The sequence below is a fragment of the Chiloscyllium plagiosum genome, unplaced genomic scaffold (genome assembly GCF_037043375.1).
Source record: "Chiloscyllium plagiosum isolate Xiang-an unplaced genomic scaffold, Cpla_swu_hap1 HiC_scaffold_4, whole genome shotgun sequence".
Classification (NCBI taxonomy): Eukaryota; Metazoa; Chordata; class Chondrichthyes; order Orectolobiformes; family Hemiscylliidae; genus Chiloscyllium; species Chiloscyllium plagiosum.
Window position 1 is genome coordinate 67668041 of NW_028270142.1, and position 24608 is coordinate 67692648.

Genomic DNA, 24608 nt, shown 5'->3' on the forward strand with positions numbered 1-24608 from the left:
TGAGTATCATTCATTCATGATATTTCACTTAAGTGCTGTTTAAAACTTTAGTTTCTTAAAGGGATAATGGCCCAGTTAAAAGGTATTTAACAAGTACATACTAATTGGAGAAACTGTTTGGTGTTCTGTAATCTATTCAGGTCTAGAAGATGGTTGGTAAGAGCTGATTAATATTATAATGTTTTGTGGCGATATGATGGCGAGGATGGTTTTGTTCTATCTGCTACACATATTCAGAAGTAAGTACTGCTTATAGCAAGGGCTGATAAGGTGTGAAAATGCAGTAATGGGTTAGAAAGTGTTATTTTGATTAGAAAGGGTTGTTTTAAATTCGGTCCGTCTTATGATAGTAAGATATACTAGAGAGCCGCAGTTTAATGAATGAATTAATTAATAAGAAAGGAAAGCAGTGTTTGCTTTTGAGTAGGATAGTAAAGGAGTCATGAGTGCTTGTGAGTGGAAATAAAAAGCACTTGTGAGTAAGTTAATGAAGGGACCGAGAATACAATATCTCATTAATCTTACTAATGACTGAGGTCAGCTAATTGGCCTACAATTTCATGTTTTCTGCCTTACTCCCTTCTTAAACAGGGGCATAACTTTAGCAATTTCCTAGTCCTCTGGGACCTTGTCTGACTCCAGTGATACTGAAAAGTCACTACTAAACCCTCAAGTATCTTGTCAGCTATCTCCTTCAGAACTCTAGGGTGTCATCCCTCTGGTCTAGATGATTTATCCACTTTCAGACCTTCCAGTTTTTCTAGCATCCTGCCCTTGGTGATGACAACCATACTCATCTCTGCCCCCCTCACTTTCTTGATTTTTTGGGATGTTACATGTGTTTTCCACCATGAAGACTGACACAAAGTACTTATTCAGTTCCTCAATTATTTTGTTGTTCACTATTATTTCTTCTCCAGCATCATTTTCCAGCAGCCCCACATCCACTTTTGCCTCTCTTTTGTTCTTTATGTATCTAAAGAAACTCTTCCAATCTTTCCTCATATTACCAGCTTGCTTGCACTTGTATTTATACTCTCCCTCCTTATTTCTTTCTTAGTTGTCATCTGTTGGTCTTTATACGCTTCCCAATCCTCCAGTTTCCCATTGCCTTTTGTCACATTATATACATTCCCTTTTGCTTTTATGCCGTCTCTGATTTCCCTGGTCAGCCATGGTTGCTTCATCCTAACATACTAACAATCCCACCCCCTCTGCCCACCTACCTGTCTTTCCAATAGGATGGATATATCCTTGGATATTTAGCTCTTGGTCCTGATTTTCTTGCAACCATGTCTTCATGATGCCAACCACATTATACCTGACAAATTCAATCTGCACCAGAAGCTCATTTACCTTATTTTGTATACTGCACACTTTCAGATTCAACACCCTCAGTCCTGTATTGACTGTCCTTTTCTCATTGTTATTAGTTTATCCAGTGTGTTTGAAGTTTGATTCGTAACCCTTTCCAAAATCTCTGTCCTATTTTGTGTGCTGGAGACTTTAATAACCTTCCTACGTTTTCCTTTTTACTCATTTGCTTTTCCATGCAGTTGAATCCAACCCTACAAATGTTAACCTGCAGCTTTGCTTCCCATTGGTTATTATACTTCTTGGAGATTTGCCCTTCCCTTCCCCCCTCACTTCCTAGTTTAATGTCCTGCTAACAACTCTATTTATCCAAAATTTACCTAAAATATTGACACAAAAATAGATCAGAAAGATGACCATCATAAGTCTGGTGCTTGTAAGTTGGGGACCCCCTGTATAGATGTTACATGGTCTGAGTTAAGAAGGAAGGAAATCAAAAAGCTTCTGAATGACTTTTGTTGAACATTTTTAGGAACAAGCTTCCATATTGCTATTAATTTTAAGGATCCAATGTGCACACATTTGTTCATACTTTTGAACAAACAATATGTTATACGATCCATATTGTGTTATGACTTACATATAAATTGACTTACAGGCATACTCAGAATGGAACCCATTCGTAACCCAGGGACTGCCTACATTTTAGAGATGTGAAGTTCCATTTTGTGATTGTTCACTTGTTCCTATGTTGATACAAGATCTCTGTGTACTACACTGCACCACCTTCTTAAACTGACTTGGTAATGTCTAATATCTTAAAAATACGTCAGTTTATTTCTGGTGAAAATAGCTACTTTTCAGAAGTATAAGTGTGAATCTGTTCCATGTACAATTTACTTAAGTTAATCAATTGCATACACATGATATCCTTAAACTTTGTTTCAACCTGTTTAGCTTCAATGTGAACATGGCAGAGTTGTGTTTTTACACAAAAGAGTATCTGAGTTATTAATCCTTAGTTTTCAAAACAGGAATCCATGAAACATTTTACCAAATATTTTACCTGTACTAAATTAATCTTTATTTCCTAACTGTAATTTTTTGAATATATCAGAATTTTTTCTCATCATGAGAAGGAATATCTTACAGCCGACTTGGAGAATTTATTGTAACATTTTGTTGAATGTTAAGGATATTCTAAAACTATCAGCTGTGACATTGAGTGTTTGGTTTTTATATGAAAAAGAAGATTTTGTTTTCTGATCGTTAACTGTTTAGCAAAATGGTATAGTAAATAAGTTAATGCATGTTGTATGCTCACTTATTTAAGATAAATTAGTAAAAATTAGTATACCTTTTCATGTACCCTTCAGTATACATGTACATGAATTTTTATGTCCCTTATGTGGGACTGTATGTTATTGAAGAAAGTGTTCCAGACCCTTAGGATATCTCACAAATTGATTACCTAACTCAGGCTTATTAAAACAATGATGCTATCTGGAAGGGTTAATATCCTCTGCTGATTTTGTTTCTGAGGGATAGCCACTTCAGCTCCTCTTATCCAGGAATATGCTTCTGTGACAAGTCTGTGGCTTAGACTTAGAGAGATTATCAGTGGAGATCTCATTTAGTTCTAATAAGAGGTTAAGAACAATAAAACATTGATTATTGACCCCTCTGCTAAGGCAAATAATTTCTTCAGCATTTTTAGTGATCTGTGAACTTGCCAAAGACTTTCTTGCCCAAATGTTCTGATCAATGTTGGAACTATTGCATATGACATAGAAAATAGCTCACGGTCCTGGTTACATTTACTGGGGATGGGGCAGGGGTAAGGTAGATGAGAATGTGGTAGGTAGATGAAGGAAGGTGGTGAAGGTGATAGTTTGGGAGAGGAAGGTGGACAGTTAGCACAGTTCAAGATGGCAGTGCCAAGTTAGCAGATTGGTTCTGGGATAAGGGAACAGGGGAAGGGAAATGAGGAAACTGATGAAATCCACATTGATCTCATGTAGTTGGAGGGTCCAAAGGCGGAAGATGAAGCGTTCTTCATCCAGACATCGGGTGGCTAGAGTTTGGCTGTGGAGGAGGCCCAGGACTTGCATGTCCTTGGCAGAGTGGGAGGTGGACTCAACTCTACAAAATCTGTATAAGTGATTTAAATGTGGGACCAAATATAATACTTCCAGATTTGAAGATGAAAGTAAACTTGGTGAGAATGTGAGTTGTGTGGAGGACAAGAAAAGGTTTCAAGGGGGTTTAGACAGGCTGACTGAATGGGTAAAAATTTGGCAGATGAAATAAAATGTGGATAAGCATGAGATGCAGTATATTTCATAAATGGTGAGGAGCTGGAAAGCATTGATGCTCAAAGGAACTTGGCTGTTCTTGTCCATAAGTTACTGAAAATTGGCATGTAGATGCAGCAAGCAATGCGAAGGGCAACCAGTATACAGTGCAACCTCAATTATCTGAACGTCAATTATTCGAATCTTGGATTATCCGAACAAGATCTCAAGGTCCCGTAAAGTGTTAAATGGCATTATAGCATGCTTTGCCAGATAATCGAGGCATGTTCGGATAACTGGTACTCATAAATTACGGCTTGTTTATGATCAGATCAATTATCCGAACAATCAATTATCGAAATAAAATAGCCCCCACCCATCTCGTTCAGATAATCTGCACTGTATTAGTCTTTTTCTTCCAGGAATTTTAAGTACAGGAATATAAACGTCTTGCTGAGGTTGTATTGAACACTGGTGAGACTGCACTTGGGTGCTGTGTGTAGTTAAGATTCCCTTACCAAAGGAATGGTTTACTTACCATGGAGGAAGTGCAACTTTGGGTAACTGTCTGTGTGGAGTTTGCACATTTTCCCCGTGTCTGCGTGAATTTCTGCCAGGAGCTTGGGTTTTCTCACACAGTCCAAAGATGTACAAGATAGGTGGATTGGCTGTGCCAAATTGTCCATGGTCTCCAGGGATATGCACGTTAGGTAGATTAGCCACAGTTAATTGCGGGATTATGGGAATAGGGGGCTGGGTCCAGGTGTGATGCTCTTCAGAGGGTTGGTGCAATATCAATGGACTTAATAGCTTCTTCCCATACTGTAGGGATTCTATAATATATGTCCAAGTTAGGATGTAGCATTGCTAAGTATCTCACAGATGGAACACACTGCAGCAAATGAGTATCGGTGATGGAGGAAGCGGATGACTGTGGAATTAGATTAGATTACATTACAGTGTGGAAACAGGCCCTTCGGTCCAACAAGTCCACACCGACCCGCCGAAGCGAAACCCACCCATACCCCTACATTTACCCCTTACCTAACACTACGGGCAATTTAGCATGGCCAATTCACCTGACCCTGCACATCTTTTGGACTGTGGGAGGAAACCGGAGCACCCGGAGGAAACCCACGCAGACACGGGGAGAACGTGCAAACTCCACACAGTCAGTCGCCTGAGGCGGGAATTGAACCTGGGTCTCAGGCGCTGTGAGGCAGCAGTGCTAACCACTGTGCCACTGTGCCGCCCACAAATTGTTATATTGAATAGCTTACTTCCACATGTATGTTTCTTCACCAACCTTTGTTATAACTGGAGGTGGGTGTTTTTGAGGAAGGTTTAGTTCCCATTAGAGATTTTTGCATTTTAGCTCTGACGGGACAAAATTCCTGCCACTTTTTGATTCAGTCCATTTCTTTGTCACATTGGTAATCTATAACTTAGAGGAAGAGGCATATAAAATGTATTACTTGTTTACTGGCTATGACAAACATAAATTTCCTTGACCTATTTTCCTGCTTTTGAGATATGCGACTACAGGGAAGCATTTTCTCAGCCAAATACTTCACCAGCAGGAGGCAACAGCTTCGCTTCACTTGGAGGTCGCCACTGATGATGTTACCTAGCCAGGTAATGAAACGTCTGGATATCAAACCTACAGCTCAGCGAGCAAACCTACACCCTAAACCTCAACCTGAGCTACAAACCTTCACAAACCTTGCACTTCACCTTTTCTATGATAAACTGTGGAATCCTTTGATCATTTCCAATCCTTCTGACTATTCAAATTACAATAATCTAGTGACATGAGAAATTTGTCAATTTTTTATTTGTTGCTAATTAAGGCCATTCCAAATATCTATCATCCTTATCAAGATTGCTTCTATCATTTATCTGAAGTGTTACATGATTTATGAATGTCTCCTACACTTATGGTGGCAATTTAATTTTTACACTGTAGTACATTAGTACCTGAAGCTACGTGTTATCTAAGCAAGTCAACTATGTTTCTTTTAAAGTTGTTGTTTTTACTTCATAATCTCACAGTGAACTTTATATCATCTTTTGCCATGAACTGAGAACATATGTCAGTAATTATCTTCCTCCCCAGCATAAATTGAAAATGAGCAGCAAAATTAGTTCAATGTTGTTTCAGATGTTTTTACAAAGTGAACATTGGCAGTTACTGCATGTTTATAAGCTGTATACAATGGACCCTAAAAGTCTCTTTGGATTTTCACTGTTCCTAGGTTAATCTTTCACTCCTGCTTCAAAATGTACGACTTCTCACTTGATTTGAAATAAATCTGGCACAGTTCCGCACACACACTTAATTTATCAGTCTTCTTGTAATTTCATGCTCTTCTCCATATTACTGCTATCCTGCCAACCGTTGTGTCATTGGCAAAGATGACAGGTCCTTATTCATTAATAAATATGTTTGATAAGCCAGTTCCAATCCTTGTAAGACACCATTGATCACTTTATTCAAATCAAAATACAAGCCCATGATCACTAAACTCTGTGTTTTCTTCCATCTTAAGAACAAATAGGAGCAGGAGTAGAATCTTGAATTTGTTGAGGTACTTAATACAATCAAGGCTGATTTCACACATCAACTTCACTTTCCCTCCTGCTCCCAACTGCCAGTCTTAACAGTCTCCTAATAATTTTAATAATTCATTTTTAACTCCATTAAGTAACAATCTCTCATGTTTAATAAACACAAATAATGCTAGAGAAACTCAGCCCAGTAAGTCCCTTTTTCAGAAGTCTTTCGACTGGAAACAGTGTCACTAACTGACACAAACTGACAAAATAAATTCAGTAATTTGAAGTCCATCACTTTTAAGACCCAAAAGGAAGGTTCATCCTATTCAATTTTACAACCCTAAGAACAAGACAGACATTTACAATCCCTGCCTAATCCGCACAGAGCTCTCAGGAATTGTGTTACCTGTAATTTATCTGATATTGTATCTATTTCTTGCAACTAGAATTTATGAATCTAAACTGAAGGACTAGATTCAACAATATATCTTAAATGGTAGAGTGCTCCTGTTTTCAAAATCCCCATGGCTGTCCAAGTGCCTGATTTTCTTCACTCCACCATTCATCACCATGCCTTCAGTTGTCTAAGCTTCTGGAACTCCCTCCCTAAAGCTTTCTAACTCGTTACCTGTTGTAAAGTTGGGAATGGATAATTTAGAGGAGTTTAGTTTTTATGTATGGGCTAGCTTAAATTCCTAGAATTAACCTTTTCAAACCAATGACATTTGATAAGCCTGCACATATTAACCTACTTGATAAGATAACAGCCCATGATGTTGGAGGTAGTACATCAGTATAAGAGATATTGGCTAACTATTAAAAGACAGGGAGTCAGAATAAAGTGGGCCTTTTTCAGGAGGCAAACTGTGACAACTGCAGTGCCACAGGGATCAGTGCATGGGCCACAATTATTTATAATATATATTAATGACTTAGATGAGGGAAGTAAATGTACTATTGTTATGGACCAGGCCAGAACCCCTCAAAATATTTCAAGGAAGTAGCCTGGACCCTAACTTTGTTAGTTGTTTTAAGCAGATGTAAGGAGGATATTCCAGGATTGATGCAGCTGGCCCAACCTCTTAGCTTTAAACAAAACAGAATTTATTTGCAAGATTACAGAATGAAATACAAGCAAAAGAGAACAGAATATCGAATAACTTAACCGATCTGAAAACCCAACAGATGATCCCAACTTAATGATGCTGTGCCAAATTCCTGCAACAATCCCCATTGGCACAAAAGGCAAAGTCAAGCGCAACTTCCTGCAGGAGAGAAGAGAGAGGGCAAAGCAATTGAGCATGGAGCTCCTTCTTCCATGTAGCTGTTTCTTTGACCAGTAGCCTCAAACTGCTTGGTCCAAAAAGCCAGACTGCTAAAATCTAAAACAAGCCAAACCAAACCTTGATTCTGGGATTGTATTGATTAGAGTTTAGAAGGTTAGAGGAAATCTAATAGAAACTTACAAGATAATGCATGCCTTAGAAAGGGTGGATGCTGGGAATTTGTTTCCATTGGGCGGGGATACTAGGACCCATGAACACAGCCTTAGAATTAGAGGGGGCCGATTTAAAAAGGAAATGAGGAGACATTTCTTCAGCCAGAAAGTGGTGGGCCTGTGGAATTCATTGCCACAGAGCACAGTGGAGGCCGGGACGTTAAATGACTTCAAGGCAGAGATTGATGAATTCTTAATCTCGCAAGGAATTAAGGAATGTGGGGAGAATGCGGGTAAGTGGCATTGAAATGCCCATCAGCCACGATCAAATGGCGGAGTGGACTCGATGGGCCGAATGACCTTACTTCCACTCTTATGTCTTATGGTTTTATGGTCAAACCAGAGTAAAACTCAGCTGGGACAACTAGTCACTCCCCTTTCATTGTACAAGTGTTTTTTTTTAACCTGAAAACCTTTTGCCTGAGCAGTAATTGTTAGCTATAATCAAATTGTCCCTAAAACTCATCAGAACTAGTCACCCTGGAACTTGTTTCTTTACGACCGCTCTGAAAAAATAAAAACAACATAGCCTTGTTAAAGGAACAACATTGTCACACTATAAGTAAGCTTGCGAATGTCACAAAACTAGATGGGAAGGCAACAGTAAGGATGGCAGAAAATGTCTACGGAGGGATATGGACTGGTTAAGTGGGTGGGCAAAAACTTGGCATATTTATTATAACTAGGGGAAAATATGAGGTGACTCATATTGACAGGAAGAATAACGAAGCTGAATATTATTTAAATGAAAAAAGACTGCAGAAAGCTGCAGGATTTGGGGTCCTCACTTATGAATCACAAGAGGCTAGAATTTAAGTTCAGCAAGTAATAGGGAAGACAAATGGATGACTATGGTAAATATACATATTTTTCAGTTGTATAGCCTTTGCAATACACCCCATCCTCTCATCCCCTACCTCCCAAACTATTTATTTTCTCATTTGTTCATTGTATGTGAATATTGCTGACAAGACCAATATTTGCCTGACATCCAATAATTACCCATGAAAACATAACAGAGAGTCACAGTATTGATTGCATATTGTGCAGTTACACCCAGAGTGCTGTTCGGAAAGGAGTTTCAAGATTTATATTCAGTGAGGATGAAGGAACAATGATATAGTTCCAATTAATGTTGTGTTTGGTTTAACATGAACTACAGTGGTTCAGGAAGAGCAGTTACGTTTTCAAGGTAACTGCCGATGGGTAATACATGCTGGCCCAGCCAGTGATGTCCACATCTCACAAGTGAATTAAAAAATACAGTCAGATATAGAAGCAGTAGTAGGACATTCATTTTCCTGCCTTGACTCTATTTACCTGCCTGTCTGTAGACTTTTCTACCTTCTGTGATCTGTGAGGCTGCTCTGGATATCAATAACCCATGTCATTCCAAACAACTGATGTTACCAATGTTCTTTATTGAATCAAGACATATGACAAAATACAGCAATAATAGTAATATATCACAAACTTACCCATACACAGCTCATAATCACAAGTGAATAGAGACAAAAAACTGCAGATGCTGGAATCCAAAATAGACAGGCAGGAGGCTGGAAGAACACAGCAAGTCAGGCAGCATCTAGAGGTGTAGAAGTCGACGTTTCAGGTGTAACCATTCTTCAGGAGTGGTCAAGTTTACTTGGACTTGTCCAAAGATCCAAATGAAACAAGTGTTCAGCCAATTCCGTTTCAACCTCGAGACACTGACCATATGATTCCTGGTCCTGAGCTAGTTAACTGTCTCTATGAGGCAAGTTCTCTTCAAAAGCCATTACATTCAAGTAAGCTGTGTGATTAAATCTTGACACAATCCAGTCTTCAGAAATTGATCAATAAAAACTGAAAGAACTAAAGGTGCTGGAAATCAGAAACAAAACAAAAATTGCTGGAAAAGCTCAGCAGGTCTGGCAACATCTGTGGAGAGAAATCAGAGTTAGCGTTTTGGGTCCAGTGACACTTCCTCAGAGCTGAGAATAATTCAGAAATTGATTGGTTGGCCATTGGCAAACATCACAATTTTGACACATTTACCATAATAATTTTGGCCTTTCACTTATTCAGATATCTGTTTGCATTTCCTTGAAGGAGGCTAAGCTCCATGTTTTAAAGAATCTTAACCCCAGGTGAGCCTGCTCATGACTACTCATATAGATTATTACCTTGCACCTTTTGTGTTATCCAATCAAGCATATGCTATTTAGAGAGAACAAACCTTGTGACTAACCATACTTTGCTTTGCTGATAAATGATAACCAGTTCAGTAAATCACCTACTGAGTTATAACTCTTCATATCCTTCACAAAGCAGAAATCAGTTAAGTCACCATTTGACTGAATGACTTTCCAACAACACAGGCTTCGCATTTGTTTTCATTTTGGCTGACCCAGCAATTTTGCTAACGACTTGTCATTTGCATAACTTGATTCCAATCTCTCCTTGCAACAGTTGGCAACTTGCCTGTGACACAGTCTTTCCTTTCATGACAGAAATTAATATAGAATTTAAATAGTTAAATTATTGATCCCTTTTACACTCCACTGTTTGCCAATCTGAAAAAGATCCATTTATTGGAAGTCTGTATTTCTTGTTCGTAAGACATTCCTTTGTAAATGTTAATATATCAGCCTGAACAGCATGAGCTCTTATCTAGTGCAACACTGCTTTAATGACACCTTAATGCCATTTATAAATCCAAACACACTTCATTTTAAGGCTCCCTTTATCCATTCTGTTTGTGACAACTTCAAAGCTCTCTAAGAAATTTATCAAAAATGAAATGGAGATGGTGCTCTCCTTTTTCTTGTTCATAGTGAAAGTTACTGGTTTGGAAGGTGCTGTTGAAGGAGCTCTAGTGAGTTACTGTAGAGTACCATGAGATAGTTAACCTGCTACAAGGACTGAGAGAAGTGAATGCTTAGGGTGGTACCAATCAAGTGTGTGCTTTATCAGGTTGTGATTGTTAAGCTTCTTGGGAATATTGTTGAAGCTGCACTCTTTGGTCTGGTGAGGATTATTTCAGATTTCTAATTTGGACCTTGCAGATGGTAGATGTGCTTTGAGGAGTCGGGGGTGAGTCACTTGTCACATAACACCAGGCGTTTGACCTCCTCATGTGGCCACTGTAATAACACTATAGATCAGGTTAATTTTCTGATCATTTGTAAGCTCAACCATGTTGACGGTAGAGAAATTATTTAGAGTGATGGAACAGAATGTCAAAGGGATGTGGATGTAGGTTTGCTCACTGAGCTTGAAAGCTCATTTCCAGATGTTTCATCACCCTACTAGGTAACATCTTCAGTGGGCCTCAGCTGAAGCACTGCTGAAAATCCCTGCTTTCTATTTATATGTTTGGGTTTCTTTGGGTTAATGGTGTCATTTCCTGTGGTGATGTGATTTCCTGTGGTGAAGTCACTTCCTGTTCCTTTTCTCAGGAGGTGGTAGATGGGATCTAACTCGATGTATTTGTTGATAGAGTTCCAGTTGGAATGCCATGCTTCTAGGAATTCAAGTGTTTGGCTTGTCCTAGGATGGATGTGTTGTCCCAGTCGAAGTGGTGTCCTTCTTCATCCGTTGTAAGGATACTAGTGAGAGAGGGTCATGTCTTTTTGTGGTTAGCTGGTGTTTGTGTATCCTGGTTTTTCTGTCTGTTTGTCCAATGTAGTGTTTGTTACAATCCTTGCATGGTATTTTGTAAATGACATTAGTTTTGCTTGCTGTCTGTATAGGGTCTTTCAAGTTCATTAGCTGCTGTTTTAGTGTGTTGGTGGGTTTGTGGGGTATCATGATACCAAGAGATCTGAGTAGTCTGGCAGTCATTTGAGATGTCTTTGATCTAGGGGAGAGTGGCTAAACTTTCTGGATGTGTTTTGGCTGCTTGTTTTGGTTTGTTGCTGAGAAATCGGTAGACTGTGTTCATTGGGTACCCATTCTTTTTGAATACACGATATAGGTGATTTTTCTCAGCTCTGCGTATTTCCTCTGTACTGCAGTGTGTGTTAGCTCGTTGAAGTAATGTTCTGATGCAGCTTCATTTGTGGGTGTTGGAGTGATTGCTTCTGTAGTTGAATATTTGGTCCGTATGTGTTGTTTTCCTGAAAACGCTGGTTTGAAGTTCCCCATTGGCTGTTCGCTCTCCTGTGACATCTAGGAATGACAGTTTGTTGTTGATTTTCTCCTCTAGTGAATTTTATGCCTGTAGGAGTATTATTGATGGTCTTGAAGGTTTCCTCTAATTTCGTTTAGTGATGACAAAGGTGTCATCCACATAGCGGACCCAAAGTTTGAGTTGCATGGTTGGCAGAGCTATTTGTTCAAGTCTCTGCATTACTGCCTCTGCTAAGAACCCTGATATAGGAAATCCCATGAGTGTTCTGTTGGTTTGTCTGTAGGTTTTGTTGTTGAAGGTGAAGTGTATGGTAAGACATAGGTCCACTAACTTGATGATACTATCCTTGTTGATAAAGTTAGTGGTGCTGGGTGTATGTGTCTTTGGGTCTTCTAATAGTGTAGTCAGTGTTTCCTTGGTCAGGTTAATGTTGATTGATGTAAACAGGGCTGTTATATCAAAGGAGACAATTATTTCATCCTCTTTTATCTTAGTGTCTTTGATGGTCTTCAGGAATTCTTGGGTGGAGTGGATGGAGTGGCGTGAGTCTTCTACAAAGTGTTTTAGTCCTTGGTATAGCTCCTTGGCCAGTCTATAAGTTGGTGTTTCAGGTAGCGAGACTCTGGGTCTGAGGGGGGCTCCTGGTTTGTGAATTTTGTGTAATCCATAGAAGCGTGGTGTGTTTGATCCATCTGGTTTCATTTTTTGGAAGTCTGTCTTATTTATTTCTCCAGATTTCTGAAGTTTTTTGAGTAGGGCTGTGAATCAGTTCTCTGGTTGTGGGGTCGGGTCTATCACCACTTGTTGGTAAGTGTTGGTATCTGTAAGTAATGTGTTCGCTTTTTCAATGTAGTCTCTTCGATTTAGAATGACTGTCAAGCGTCCTTTGTCTGCAGGAAGGATAACAATGTATTTATCTTTTTTTAGTCTTTCCAGTGCTTTCCTTTCTTGAGTGTGTTGAGTGTGTTTCCTTCCTTTTTTCTGCTTAATGTTGGCACGACTACCTGTCTGATGGTTTGCTGGGTTTCTTCTGTGAGTTGGTTGTCTTTTAGTGTTGTTTCTAATGCTGCTAAGAAATCTTTCTTGTCCGCATCTTGGCAGTTGTAATTTAATCCTCTTACTAAGACAGCTTTTTCAGTGTCTGTTAAAGGTCGGTCAGATAAATTTTTTATCCATGCTTCTGTGTTGTCAGTATTGTTACTTTGTGTAAGTTTGTCTAGTTTTTTTCTGCAAGTCTAGTTTTTTTCATTTTCTGTGTTTGTTGATGTCTAACATCTATGGCTTGTGGTATTGTGTCTATCCATTCATGGTCTGTTGCATGAGTGAGTAAAGATTTTTGTTGCAACATTTCCCAGTTGTATTTACGGAGTCTGTTGTGGGCATCATTAATCATTTTTCTAAGCATTCTGCAACCGTTTTGCTCTGCTATTCTTTTGGCTAGTGGGGTGTTAAGAGGAGGTTTGTATTTAAGGCATTTTGTAGTACCTGTTTCTTAGTCATTCATGCAGGAAGTATAGCTGTTCGTGGGTGGCACTCTGTCAGATGGCATTCGTTTCCCATTTCCAGGCCATTTTTAGTGTATGATTATGGTAGCCCACAAACCCACCAACATACAAAAACAGCAGCTAATGAACTTGAAAGATGCTATACAGACAACACGCAAAGCGAACATCATCTACAAAATACTTTGCAAAAACTGTAACAAACACTACATTGGACAAACAGACAGAAAACTAGCCACCAGGATATATGAACACCAATTAGCCACAAAAAGACATGACCCTCTCTCACTAGTATCCTTACATTCGGATGAGGAAGGACACTACTTCGACTGGGACAACATATCCTTCCTAGAACAAGCCAAACAAAGACACGCACAAGAATTTCTAGAAGCATGACATTCCAACCAGTACTCTATCAACAAACACATCGAGTTAGACCCCATCTACCACCCTCTGAGAAAAGGAACCGGATGTGACTTCACCACAGGAAATCACATCACCACAGGAAATGTAACATGACATCATCAACCCAAAGAAACACAAACATATAAATAGAAAGCAGGCATTTTCAGCAGTGCTTCACCTGAGGCCCACTGAAGATGTTACCTAGTAGGGTGACAAACGTCTAGAAATGAGCCTTCAAGCTCAGTGAGCAAACCTACATCCAAAACCTCAACCTGAGCTACAAATCTTCTCAAAACCTGTCAAAGGGATGCGCTTGGGCTCTCTATTGGAGTTATCACTATGGAAACATGCATATTATCCAGTAGTCTGTTTGTTGTTGTGGTTCTGTTCGCCGAGCTGGGAATTTGTGTTGCAGACGTTTCGTCCCCTATCTAGGTGACATCCTCAGTGCTTGGGAGCCTCCTGTGAAGCGCTTCTGTGATGTTTCCTCCGGCATTTATAGTGATTTGTATCTGCCGCTTCCGATTGTCAGTTCCAGCTGTCCGCTGCAGTGGCCGGTATATTGGTCTGTTTGTGTAGCTTGACATTTTGCTATTTATTGTTCTGTCTATTGGCTTTTGTTATGGATCAATATTCATCTGTATTTACGACTGGTGTGTGGTTTCTATGTATTCAAAAATAGATTAAGGAGAAACCACAAAATGTTAATTTGGAGAGTTTATTATTTGGTTGTTAAGAGCCTGTTAATTGCTCCACAATTCCACATTTGCAATATCAGATTGGAAAGCAAATATTTTACTCTATTCATTAGTGAGCTTAATGAAGGGGAAGATTTCAAACTCTCTATCAAGCTTAATAATAATATAATATCGTGATCAGGTATGTTATTTTTACCATTAGTGCAAGTTTATTTTTCTTAGGATAGCAAACTGACTCCTAAATCTTTAAATAAGACAGCAGAATCATAGCAATGTGGAGAAAACAGTGTAAAAACAAATAATATGAGCTCATAATAAAATGTAACTTACAGCAGATGCTGGAAATATAAAATGACAAAAGAAGATGTTCCAATAAAAGGTTATTTGTTGAAAACATTAACTGTTTCTCTCTCTGTAGATTTGCCTGCTGCATGTTTCGAGTCCTAATTCAATGGCCTGCTAACCACATCATCTGCATTCTTACTACTCCTATGTTGTTGCTGTTGTCCATTTTGGACTCACCAACCAGTTTATGTATTAAAAACACTTTGCCCAATTGCTGTTGTCTTTGAGGTGATCAAAGGGACAGAATTCCAGTTGTCATTCAACTAAACCTTATTAACAAAATTTTCCTTATGGAAAACACCATGTCAGCATTTTCCAAATTCCCACAATATTTGCTCTTTATCCAGCTGCATCCATCTGAGAAAAGATATTACCTGTCATTATCCACATGTTTGAGCTGGGTCATTGGAATCTCCTTTCCGATGTAGGCTGGCTCACTTACGTGAATGTGGCAATCACAGGTCAGGGTGGATATCCTCCTCAGCTTTCTTGGATTGCTGCATAGTTATTCGTCATGACACTTACTGCAATTCTTCTCTGAAAGGGTGGCTTTCAGGTTGGAGCTTTTATCCCCCTTATCTGAAAAATTCCCAAATCTCCAGTAGGTTTTGGCCAATGGTGTTATGAGCAGGGTTCAAAGCATCTGATGGGGTCACACCAACTACCTCCACTGTTGCCATGGTGGAAAGATGTTAATTGCACATCCTCAGTCTCCAGGTGCCAGAAAGTCTGATCAATATTTCTCTAATACGTAGCCCTTGAGATGGTTGTAACTAGTTTCCCCCAAGCTTCGTGAGCTCTTTAATTTTGGTTTCCAGTGTTCTCTGTAGTTGATAGCTACTAGCCTGCTGTTTAATTTAGCTTGGCCAATTTCCTGTCAGGCTCTATTTCTCCACCTATGGATCAATTTAAAACCTCCAATTTTGAGTCCATGGTCACTTGACCACACTGCTGCTCTACATTCACTCTAGTATCAAAGTAGTAGTTGTTTGTTGAAGAGGACAAGCAATGTCAGTTGATTAAGAATCTGAAGGTGTCTTCCATATACCAAATTGGAGCTCTTCAAACGAGCGTGTAAATCAAAGACAGTGGAACCAGTTCACACAGCTTATGTGTTTCTGCAAGGTTATAGCTAGCAAAGAAAATGCTGTGCTGTCCGTCATACAAGACTTTTGTATATCTGGCACTTGTCCTGCTGCTTGGAATGCTTACTCCGTTACTGTCATAATCACAGTCATAGAATCAGAGAGGTCTACAGCACAGAAAGAAGGTCCTTTGACGCTTCTTATCTGCACTGGTCGCATTCAAGTATCGAACTATTCTAATCCCATTTTCCAGCATTTGACCTTATATACCTTGGCACTGCATATGTATATCTAAATCCTGCTTAAATGATATGAAGGTTTCTGTCTCTACCACCCTTGTGTTCCTTGGTTGACTGGTTGCAGTTCTTCGATCCCATTTGAAGACTCTCTTTTTTTTTTCTCAGGTCCAGCCCAGCTGTGTTGCTTCTGCCCCCTTGGTAATTTGTCTCCTCGCTAATGGCTAGGTAAAGAAATATATGTGTAATGCAACCTTGCTAAAACTGTGGCTCTGTGGTGTTTGACCGTGTTACAAAATCAAGCGTAGCAGTGCTATGTTGGTAGGTATGGCACTATTGAAAAGCTACAGTCTCCGCAGTCTTAATCATATTTTATTCATATCACTCAGTGAGCAAGGTTTTTTTTATGGAATTGGCCTGCATTTTCCACAGTATCACAAACACTTTTTGACATCGCAGTCAGCTGTGAGTTGCGCTATTGACAACAATGCTTTTGGATTAGATGTCGGATTCAGGATTAGTAGTAAGCTAGAGTCAGTGAATGGAGTTAAAAATTAAATTGAACAATTGGGATTGGGATGGGGTTCAGGAGTTCATTAGTGGTAAAGTTATGATTAATGATTGTATTAAGGCTTAGATTTAAGGTTAAATTTAGATTTAGGATTCAATTTAGGGTTAGAGTTAATGATGAGGATTAAGTCTTAACTTTGACTAAAGTCAGTCAGAAATGTATTTTGTTTTATTCATCTTAATGTAGGCCAAAAGGCTCAATTACCACCAGTGAAATGTGTCCTTTGACAAGAAGCTTTCAGAAGGGACTTCATCTTCAACCCAATAGGAGTCCAACCCACCACCAATGCTTTTGTTGAGCAATGAACAGCCCACCCTTCCTGAATCACCCCCTTTTCCAGGATATAGTGTGAGGCCAGTGTGCTGGGATAGCAGCAACCAGAAGTTTCACATTATCACACTTCCAATCTGCCTGGAAAACCTTTGTGGAATTTACAGCATTGTAACTGGGAACAGCTAACTGGGAACAGTAGGGCGGCATGGTGGCACAGTGGTTAGCACTGCTGCCTCACAGCACCAGAGACCCAGGTTCAATTCCCGCCTCAGGCGACTGACTGTGTGGAGTTTGCACGTTCTCCCCGTGTCTGCGTGGGTTTCCTCCGGGTGCTCCAGTTTCCTCCCACAGTCCAAAATATGTGCAGGTCAGGTGAATTGGCCATGCTAAATTGCCCGTAGTGTTAGGTAAGGGGTAAATGTAGGGGTATGTGTGGGTTGCGCTTCGGTGGGTCGGTGTGGACTTGTTGGGCCGAAGGGCCTGTTTCCACACTGTAAGTAATCTAATCTAATCTAATCTAAACAAGAAAATGCATTGGAAAACTGGCAAATCTTCAAAAAAAGCAATAAGATGCAAATTCCAATCCAAATAGCACCCCAATGTTGAAAATTATGTCACAAAGACAAAATATAACTTAATCTTAATCTATAATCTGGTAACAATCTTGGGGTAAAGAAGAAAAATGCAAGAGAGAAAAATGAGTGTTGATTTGGCTATTTCTGGTGGGTACGTTATCTAACTTTAACTAGCCAGCAGTATTGAGATTAGTGAAGAATTATGTAAATGTGGAAATGGTTCGGTTTATTTTCAGGAGCTGGCTGAGGGAGCAGAACGATGAACTGGGAATATTACTTGGCTTGTACTTAAAATTCCTGGTTGATTTGCTGCAGGCATGAGTTCAAATCCCAACACGGCAGCTGGTGCTTTTGAAAATTCAATTAACAACATTTAGAGTTTAAAAACTAGTTTCAGTTAGGCTGACTGTCTTAAAAGCCAAGGTGTGCCAGTATGCTTTACAAGAATTGCTCTTGATATCATAAATATGTCATAGAACGTACAAGCCTCAGAATCCAACTTGACCCATGCCACTTGAACAATGACACTCTCAAGGAAGCAGACTATACTTTGTAACCAAATAGCTTAATGTTAGCCCAGGAAGTGAAGTTGCTGTGATTGTGATATTTGAATACACTGGTGAGTTGTAATAGATGCCTGTTGGATATTTTGATACCAAATTACCAACATTCCAGTTTCTTATATTTAGAAGGAATAACATAAGCAAGGTACCTTGCTGGAAGTAAAATGATTATGAATGAATCAGTTATTGATTACCATCAAAAAAAGCTGGTTTATTAATGCTCTTTTGAGTAGGACATCTTTTCCTGTATCATCTGCCCTCCAAGTGACTCTAGATTCAAAGTAATATGGTCCTCTGAAATTAGTGTCCTCTGAAATTAGTTCAAAGGCAATTAGGGGTCAGCAACAAATATGAACCTTGCTCAGATTGCATGAAATGATTTTTAAAAGTGGACAGGTCTCTGGGTATACTTTAATTTTTACATCTGATCCAGACCAAAGTATAATAAGATTTTAAAGCTGTATATAGAGAATATTTTGTACCCCAATATTATCTTCCTTGTTGTAGAAATATTATTTAAAATTTATCTTCCTGTCAAATATGAATAGAGCAAAATCTTCTAGCAATTTCCTCAGCATATTACATTTTGAATTCAAATACCTAATTATAAAAGGAATGTACTCCATCCCACGACAAGAGAACATTTTGAATTATGTTTAGTTAAATCTAATCAGATGTGTTTTTGACTATTAAATTTCAGTCTTTATGTTCACAGAAGCACAGATGGACACACTGATAGCAGCACAAAATAAAACGCCTTGCTCCTTGAAGGTTGAGTGGTAAGTAATCTCAGTGTTGGAGATACAGACTTCCTTGCACATAATATTATTTAGATTCAAGGCTGATACAGGCAAGCAGTGACTTCAGCTTTATTTATTTTAAAAGTCGTATCATGAACTGAATTGAAATGAATTGAATTGAATTGAATTGAATTGAATTGAATTGAATTGAATTGAATTTATTGTCATGTGAACCAAGGCACAGTGAAAATCTTTGTCTTGTGAGCATTACAGGCAGATCACAGAGTTAAATAGCATAGATAGTAAATAATAAATAAACAGCAGCAAAAACAAAAACACAGGTACAGGCGAATGTTTAGAGTTTGTGAGTCCATTCAGTATTCTAACAATAGTAGGGTAGAAACTGTTGCAAAACCGGCTGGTGCATGTATTCAGGTTTCTGTATCTTGTCCCGATGATAGAGGTTGTAGAAAAACATTGCCAGGGATATTTAAGAATGCTGGTGGACTTTCCTTGACAGCAGGCCTGGTAGATGGATTCTATAGATGGGAGGTTGACCTTTGTGATTGTCCGGGCTGAGTTCACCACTCTCTGTAACCGTCTCCGATCTTGAATGGTACAGTTGCCATACCAGGTAGTGATACATTCGATGGCGCACCTATAAAAGTTGGCAAGGGTATTCGCTTCATGCCAAATTTCCTCATTTGACTGAGGAAGAAGAGACTTTATTCTGCCTTCGTAATCAATGCGTCCACATGAAGAGTCTAATAAAGCTTGTTGTGGATGACCACTCCCAGGAGCTTGACACTCTCCGTTCGTTCCACCTCTGTGCTGTTAACGTGAAGGGGTGCATGAGTAACATTTACTGAAAGTCAATAATGAGTTCCTTGGTTTTGCTGGCATTGAGAGCTAGGTGCACCATTTTTCCAGGTATTCCACTTCCCGTCTGTAGTCTGTTTTGTCACCATCTGAGATTCGACCGACTATGGCGGTGTCATCAGCGAACTTATAAATGGCGTTAGTCTGGTATTTGTGACACAATCATGGGTATACAATGAGTGCAGTAGGGGACTGAGGATACACCCCTGGTGGCTCCAGTGTTGAGTGTTAGTGATGATGAAATATTGTCCCCAATCTTTGGTAAATTGAAAGAAATGTGCAGCTGCTACATTTGTCAATCTTTTGTCAATAAGTCAAAAATTAATCAGGGAGACATCAGCATCCTGAATCATTGAATTTGTAAATTCAGGGGAGACTGTAATCTGAATTCAAATCGCAATATAAATTTGAGATTTTAACCAATAAGGCAAGAGGAGACAATCTAGTCAATAACTCAGAAAGCTTTACTTAGGTTATAAATGTTATCTATTAAGGTGTAGAGGTGCCAGTGTTGGACTGGGTTGGACAAAGTTAAAAATCACTCAACACCAGGTTATAGGTGTTTATTTGGAAGCACTCGCTTTCAGAGTCCTGCTCCTTCATCAGGTCGCTTTGGAAGAGGATCATAAGACACAGAGTTTATAGCAAAAGATTACAGTGCAGACACATTCTATTTTGCTCAAAAAGCACACAATTTGCAGACAGTCAATCCATGTAATATTTTATAAATTCCTACTTCAGAAATAGAACCAGCCTGACTCAAAATTGGGATCCAACAGACTCAAACCTTACATCTTTAATGCATTGTCTGAGCAGAGATGTAACTTTTTTTAATAAAACCTTAAGTTATCTCGAGAATGTGGCTAAAAGAAGTTCTGGGATTTACATATTAATGAACGGAAACCTGCAATCCATTCTAAAAGATGAAAGACTTAACAGTAATCTAGGTTTTTATTTCAATATATAATTTCAGTTGCATGACACTGTCATCTTTTGCTATAAATTCTGTGTTTTATGATCCTCTTCCAAAGCTACCTACTGAAGGAGCAGTGCTCTGAAAGCTAGTGCTTCCAAATAAACCTGTAGTACTATAACCTCACGTTGTTGATTTTTAACGTTGCTTATTAAAGCAGGACAGCAAATTTCTAGACTTACTGCAGTTCTTATCTTTCATTTCAGATTAGGACACAGATTAACACTGGGTCTCTGACTGTCTCTCTCTAATGCCTTCAGGGCTTTCCAGTCCTGATTGGAATCATGATTACCTAAAATTTCTTAGGTATGTTGATCACTGAAAGTTGTTGCTTCTTAACAATTTCCAAGTTACAAGCCCATGGCTTAATCAATTTCATCACTACATTGTGGTTTGTTTGTTAATTGGGTTGAAGGAGTGTACAAGTCTATTATCTGGTTGGTTTTGTTTCTCCAGTTTCTTGTAATACAAGGAATAATATAAGTGAGGTATCCATGATGTGAAGGTGCCAGTGTTGGACTGGGATGGACAAAGTTAAAAATCACACAACATCAGGTTTCAGTCTCACAAGTTTGTTTGGAACTGCTAGCTTCTGGGGAGCTGCTGCTTTGTCAGGTAGCTAGAGGTGCAGGATTATAAAACACAGAATTTATAGTAAAAGATCAAAGTGTCATACAACTGATGTGATGTATTGAACAAACCTGGATTGCTGTTAAGTCTTTAATCACTTAGAATAGTGTTACAGGTTTCAATTAATAAGCGAGGTACCCTGCTGGAACTAAAATACATATGAATGAACCAATTATTGATTGCCATCAAAATAAGCTGGTTTATAAATATTCTTTTGGGAAGGACATCTTTACCTGCCCTCCAAGTGACTCCAAATTAAAATAATATGGCAGGTTCTTAACTATCCTCTGAAATAAGTTCAAAGGCAATTATTGGAAGGCAACAAATGTGAACAATTGAAAGCTTATTATTTAGAGGTGAAAGATAGTGTCAAAGCTATATGAAAATTAATGTAGAAAATCAGAACTTACTAATGTCAATAGAAAGTTTGTACATCAGAATGGACACTGTTTTGTGAAAACAATGTTTATTCACATATTATTGTTTCTTCATATGGTTTAATGAAACTAGCCTACTTCTTTACAAAAAGTGTTGCATTTTTCCTTCCTTCTGTCAGTGCAGAATCCTTGCCTTCCCTTCTACATTCAAGTATGACACTACTGTGACAATAGGCGGAAGTGGGTACTGCAGATGCCGGAGATTAGAGTCAAGATTAGAGTGGTGCTGGAAAAGCGCATCAGGTCAGGCAGTATCCAAGGAGCAGGAAAATCAATGTTTTGGGCAGAAGCCCTTCATCAGGAATGAATGACTGATTCATTCATTCCTGATGATGGACTTCTGCCCAAAACATCAATTTTCCTGCTCCTCGGATGTTGCCTGACCTGCTGTGCTTTTCCAGCACCACTCTAATCTTGACTACTATGACAATACCCATTTTCTTAGATGTCAGCTTAAATTTCAAAACTGGCAAAATGCTTGTGCACACCTTGAGTGGAAAATGTAGAGGGCACTCTCTTGATAAAGATACTTGCGAGACATTTAACCGTAGAATGCAGAGCAAGCAGATTATGAAGTCAATCCAAAGCACTGTTGTGTGAGAAAGATTCTTCTGCTTGGAGTTTTCTTGCTGATATGTATAATCTTTGACATATAATCATACGTTTACCTCTCAGGCAATCAACCTAAATGTGGGTCATTGTCAAGTACTTTTTGAGCAGGTTCTGCCTGCTTTGTTTGATCAGGACTGTTCTTTCAACACCAAACCTGTGGGCCTTTTATTCAGCAATTTAAAGACAGAATGTCATTTTTGAAAAACTCATGGACAATCTCTTCAGAATGTGATTGTTTCGCTGGATGCTAGACCTGACATAGATACCTTAGTGTATGCACAAGCTATTGGTTTACCATCGAAAGGCAGGTTCCTATCCCACTGTAACTGCTTAAAAGCAAAATGCTACAGATGCTGTGAAAGCAGCCCATCAACTCTGCTCTGCAATTCAATGAGTTCATGGCTGATCTGATAATCTTCAATCCACATTCCTGCCTTATCCCTATATTCTTTGATTCCCATAATAATGAAAAATCTGTCTATCTTGGCCTTGAATATACTTAATGACCCAGCCTCGAAGATCTTCTGCGGTAAATAATTTCACAGGTTCACTATCCTCAGAGAGAAAAATTTTCCTCATCTCTGTCCTAAATGGGTAACCCCTGACTCTAAGATAGTGCCCTCTGTTCTGAGTCTCTACCAAAGGGAAATAACCTCTCTGCATCTATCTGTCAAGACCACTAAGGACCTTATATACTTCAATGAGTTCCCCTCTCATTATTCTAAACTGTAACACTAACTCTAAAGTTCAAACCACTTAATCTCTCCTTACCTGAGATCATTTTAGCAAGATGTCGCTATTTAAGTATTCCTTTTCCTTTGAAATAAATTCCATTTATCTTCCCTATTACTTACATAACTTGTATGCTAGCTTTTTGTGGCTCAGGATTGTAAGACTTGAATCCAAAAAAAGTTCGAATTAAAAGCTGGCCTGAGGGTAGCTGTTAAAACACTGCGAATTATTGTAAAAGAAAATATAGTCATTATTGTCCTACTGGTCTCCTTGGTTTGTCTGCTGCCATTAGTTGGACAATAAATATGACTTCAGGCCAATTATTTACTTATCATGCATGTTGCTGATGTTCTGTGAGGTTGGATTGGGAAGGTAGGTGGAGTTGAAATCCTGCCTGTAATTGATATATGTTTGTTGTTCATAAGGGTTATGTAGACTGTCTGACAGTTGCGTCATTTATCCTTCCTCTTTTTTTGAACAATGATGTCACATGTAGAATTTTCCAGTCTTCTGGCACCATCCCAATGCATATGGAGAATTGAAATGGAAAGCTATAGGCCGAACTTTGCCACATTCTGGTCTCACATCCTTCATATTTTCAGATGCACTATACCAACTTCATGTGCAGTTCTAATGAATCACGTTTATCAAACTTGAACCCACCCAGTATCTCAGCTATCTATTCCTTTAATATTCCCAAACTCTCTTTTCTTGCCATTGCTTTTCTCACTGCTGTCTGAACTTTCCATACTCTCGCACATGGCATGTGATGTAGGAGCAGTAGAAGAACATTCAGCCCCTCGTGTCTGTTCTGCTTTTCAATACAATCATGGCTGATCTAAATATAACCACAACTCCACATTCCCGTCATCATACAACAGCATTGTTTTCTCTTTGCTTATCAAACATCTATTCACTTCTGCTGTAAAAGTATTCAAAGATTCTGCTTCCATAACCTTTTTAGGAAATGAGTTCCAAGACTGTGAGAAAAAAAGTTGCCTCCTCTCTGTCTTTATCCCAATTCTCACTGTGAGGTCTTTTTTCTGCTCCATCTTGTCCTCTATCTCTTTCATCTTACAGGGAGTCTGGTTTGCCCCTCATGGGAATGTGCCTTAACTGTACCCAAACTACCTCATTTTTAAAGGTAGTCCATTGTTCAATAATGTGGCCAACCAAATTTTCATTCAATTTTAGCCAGGAGAGATCTCTTCTTTTACCCTGGGTTGCATTTTGTGATTTACCATAGACAATGTGTGATATTATTCATTATTCTCTAAATATGCCTAAACTTGATTCAACTCATTAGTCCCATTCCTCATTTGGTCAGAAACTTATTGATCAAGAAAAGTCTCCTGAGCATACTTCAGAAATTGTTTTCTCTCTCTGCCGTTGACACCACTGGTATCGCAGGATAATTAATAACCCTCACTTTTTAGTTCTTGCACTTCTCTGTAACCTTTCTGCAGATTTGCTTCTCTATATATTTCCCATTAATTGGCAATTGAAAACATCCAATAACGTGATAATGCCTCTCTTGTTTCTTAACTTGAAACAAGTAACTTTTGCCCATTATAAA

General features: G+C 38.9%; 1 pseudogene; it reads right to left on the minus strand.

The window, feature by feature from the left end:
- Positions 1-11874: 11874 nt before the first annotated feature.
- The window catches only part of LOC148150163 (uncharacterized), a 157743-nt pseudogene continuing 145009 nt past the window's right edge, over positions 11875-24608 (minus strand).